The sequence below is a fragment of the Octodon degus genome, unplaced genomic scaffold (assembly GCF_000260255.1).
Source record: "Octodon degus isolate 3935 unplaced genomic scaffold, OctDeg1.0 scaffold00042, whole genome shotgun sequence".
Lineage (NCBI taxonomy): Eukaryota > Metazoa > Chordata > Mammalia > Rodentia > Octodontidae > Octodon > Octodon degus.
The window spans coordinates 314,419-318,971 of record NW_004524618.1 but is presented as its reverse complement, the minus strand read 5'-3'; positions in this window follow the sequence as shown (position 1 = coordinate 318,971).

Sequence of the window (4,553 nt, the reverse complement as noted above, 5' to 3'; positions counted from 1 at the left end):
GCTATGCTACTGAATTTGTCTATCAACTCTAGTAGTTTCTTAGTGGAGTTTTTTGGGTCTTCCAAATAAAGTATCATGTCATCTGCAAATAATGATAGTTTCACTTCTTCTTTACCTATTCTTACTCCTTTTATTTCTCCCTCTTGTCTAATGGCTGTAGCTAATGATTCCAGAACTATATTGAAGAGGAGTGGTGATAGAACAAGCTTTTTGATTCACTATTTTTTTTTTTTTTTTGGTCTTGATTGAATTAATTTCTGCTGTAATCTTTATAATTTTCTCCCATCTTTGGGCTTTGGGTTTGGTTTGCTCTTCCTTTTCTAGATGTTTGAGGTGCAGTATTAGAGTATTTATTTGTTCCTGTTCTGTTTTCCTAATGTGTGAGTTCACAGCTATAAATTTTCCTCTAAGAACTGCTTTCATTGCATCCCATAAATTCCAATAAGTTATGCTTGAATTTTAAAAAAAATTTTATTGAGAAATAAATATGAATGAGATAGCTTCACAGCTGATTAATAGGACAGTTTTGATAATCAATACATTGCACATTGTTATCTTCTTAGTGGTTATCCATAGTACTATGCTTGAATTTTTGTTTAATATTTTTATATTGTTATTATTCAATAACAATTTATTTAAATTCTTGTTTAATTTCTTTTTTAAAAATTTTTATTAATTATTTATTTGTGTGTGTGTGTGTGTGTGTGTGTGTGTGGGGCCAGCTCAGCCCACCAGGGGGCAGGGCTGGCTGGCTTGTGGTGCTGGGGGATTGAACCGCGCTCCCTGTGCTTTGCTAAGCTTGTTCTAAGTAGGTGCTTTAGACCACTAAGCCATCTCACCAGCCCAAGTTATTGTTTTTTTTTTTTTGTTTTTTTTTTTTGTTTGTTTGTTTTGCGGAACTGGGGATTGAACGCAGGCCTTTGTGCTTGCCAGGGAAGCGATTATTCTACTGAGCCATCTCCCCTGCCCTCTTGTTTAATTTCATCAGTAACCCATTGGTTGGTGAGGAGGGTGTTGTTTAATTTGTATGCATTTATTGGGTTTTTGTGGTTTCTTTTTTCATTTATTTCTGGTTTCATTACACTGTGGTCAGATAATATGCATGGGATAATTCCCGTTTTCTTGCATATACTTAAGCATGACCTATGGACCAGTATGTGGCCTATTTTTGAAAATGTCCCATTTACAGCTGAAAAAAATGTGTATTCAGATGTAGTTGTGTGGGACACTCTCTATATATCCACTAAGTCCATTTGTTCCTGGTTTTATCTCTTTTTAAATCCCCTTATTCTTGCCGTTTATAATTATCTTAAATAATTCTTTCACATACTTCAGGTAGTATTATAACTTTTTCTTGCAACAGCTAAAAACACTTTGGCATACTTAAGAGAAGAAAAGTCTGTTGTATTTATCCCTCTTTTTGGTCACTGTTCTTTTTTCCCTATGTTCCAAGCTTCTTTTTTTCCTAATCACTTTCTTTCTGTTTAGAAAACTTCTGGTAGCCACTTTTTGGATAGATCTCCTGGTGACACATTCTCTCCACCCCCGCTGACCCATCACTGCTGCCCAAGGCCCTTGCTTGTTGGGGGCGCCAGAATGCTCCTGTTATATTTTCCCTTATTTGGGCAAGAAGTGCTGCAGCACCAATCCCCGCCTGCCTCGACATCTTCCTGTGGTCCTGGACCTCCACTGCCAATCCACAACTAGTCCCACCCAACTACTTCCACTATATGGCTATTTAGACCCTGCTCACTTCCTCAATAAACGAAACTTGATCAGAAAGCCTGTCTTGTCTCCGTCTCTCGTGTCTCTTGCCCTGTCTTTTTCATCCCCGTTTCTCCTGCAGGTCATTACCCCACGTCTCGACTCGCGGGCCGAGTCACTTGCTCACATCCGGGTTTGCTCTTGGTGTGTGCTGCGAGTGCACACCGGTGTGACGACGGCCCCACAGAGCACATTCTGCTCACCCTCCCGCCTGCCAACCCTCGCAAGCAGTCATCTGTTCTATCATAATCATCTTTTTCACCCATAGTTTGGCCTTTTTCTAGAATTACATGTAGTTGGAATTTGATAGTATAGAGTCTTTTCAGATTGACTTTTTTTTTTTTTTTTTTTTTTTTTTTTTTGATACCAGGAATCAGACTCAGATCTTGTGCTTCCCAGGCAGGTGCTTATGCCGCTGAGCTATCCCCCTGCCTGAGTTTGACTTTTTTCACTTAGTAACATATATCTCCTCCATACCTTTCCATTGTTTCTTAGCTAGTTTCTTCTTAGTGTGGAAAATATCCCATCACCTAGATCTGCATTTTCCCACTGAAAATCAGCTTGGTTATTTTAAGTTTGAGCAATTATGAATAAAGTTGTTATAAAACATTTTATGTAGTATTTTTTGTGTGGCTAAGTTTTCAACTTCTGTGGGTAAACAGGAAGGAATATAATGGCTGGAATGTTTGGTAACAGTACACTTAGTTATGTAAGAAACTGCCAAACTGAAGGCCAGTGAGATAGCTCAGTGGACTTAGGCGGGTCACCTGTAATTCCAGCTCTGGGAGGCTGAAAGCAAGAGGATCACTATGAGTCCAAGCTGGGTGGTGATATCGTGAGAGAGAGAGAGAGAGAGAGAGAGAGAGAGAGAGAGAGAGAGAGAAGAGAAAGTGCCAAACTATCTTCCTAAGTGGCTCTGTTTCCCTCACCCCCGAAAGTTGTTTTCACTGGGCTGAAAGATCTTTTCTTCGCATCACTTCCTTGTGGCCTCTCTCATTTCTGACAAGAAGCCTGTGCCACTCAGATTTCCTCCCATGAGTAAGTCATGATTTCTCTTATTGCTCAGCTGCTTTTTCACCATCATTGCTCAAGAATTTGAATGTGATGCTTTTAGGGTAGATTTCTTTAAGTTCACCCAGTATGAGGTTTACTCAACCTCTTGAATCTGTAGGTTTATATCTTTCGTCAAATTTGAGAAGTCAAAGGCTGACCAGATAACTCAGTGGATTAAAGAGCCTGCTTAAGCAAAGTGCAGGGACCAGGGTTTGATTCCTGGAACCACATGCCATACCAGCCCCGCCCCCGGGGCACGCTGAGATGGTGACTGAGAATGGGCGTGGTGGCGCATTCCTGGAATCCCAGTGCTGGGGAGGCTGAAAACAGGAGGATCACTATGAGTCCAACCTGTGCAGTGAGACCCTGTAGACTCTGTACTAAATACATTTTTTTAAAAAATGGGGAAGTTTAGGCCATTATTTTTCCACTCTCTTTTCCTTCTAAGACCCCAATGATATAAATATTAGATTTCTCATTATGGCCCCACAGTGGCTTTTAAGTGTATCCTCTCTCTTGTCCAGATTGGATAATTCTTATCACTTTACCTTCCCATTTACTGACATCTTTCTGCCCTCTGCTTATAAGCTCACCTGAAGATATTACTTCTGTTATTGTATTTCTTCTGTGTCTTCTATTTCTTTGCTAAGATTATATTTTTTCATTTATTTCAGGTGTCTTTCACTTTTTTCATAATTTCTGAAGCATCTTTGTGACCAGGTAACTCTAATGCCCGTTCCATCTCAGTGTTGGTGCCAGCTTGTCTTTCTTCATTCAGTTTGAGAGCTTCTTGGTTCTTGACATGAACAATGATTTTCATGGAAACTTGGGTGTTTGGGGCATCACATTATAAGATGTGATCTTATTTAAACTTTCTTTTGAGCTGAGCTCCAGTAGCAGTGCTCTAGCAGTGAAGGGGGCAGAGCACTGTCTACTTCAGAGTGAGGCCTCCTCAGTAGGCTCTAGTGCCACCTCCCAGCAAAAGGGGCACCAGCAGCACCTGGTTGCTGCTCCCTCTATGACCTCCGCTAGCACCATGAAGGGTGGTTAAAACTCCTGACTCTGTTCGGCCTCTGTCTTAGTGACATTTCTCCTGTTGATGAGACAAAATACCTAACCCCCCAAATTAAGGAATAAAAGGTTTATTTAGCTCACAGTCTGTGGAGGTCTCAGTCCCTAGCCAGCTGGCTCCAAGGTGGGGTGGCAGAGGGGCAACAGCCATGGCAGTGGAAGACAAAAGCAGCAAGAGCAAAAGTGGAGGCAAAGCTTTTCTCCCTTACCTTGTAAGCACGCTACCACCAAGGAGTGAGTGGGTGTAGCACTAACACATCTCAGTGCCCTCCTTGTGCACAGATTCAGGGATGTTTACAAGGTAAGGACCCTAGCCCCCTATAAAGTCACTTAATTAAACTTTTAAACGTCTCAAGTTGATGCAGTGTATCAACCATTACAATCCACCCCTTGTCAACTTGGCAGCTTGACACATTTCTTTAAACTGTTTCCAGATACAGAGTCAGTTATTTTTATCATTTCATAATTTGAACATTGTAACACAGGTTAACAATCCTTAAGAACCAGTATTAAGTCTATCAACATTATATTAGAGCCATAACATTCTGTCCCTCACCCCCCAAAGACTCATGAATATCCCTTTATTCAAAAGGCATTTAGTCTATAAGAGTTGTAAAAATCCTAACGGTCTCAGCACTGCTGAAAAGTCCAAGTCCCAAGTCTCC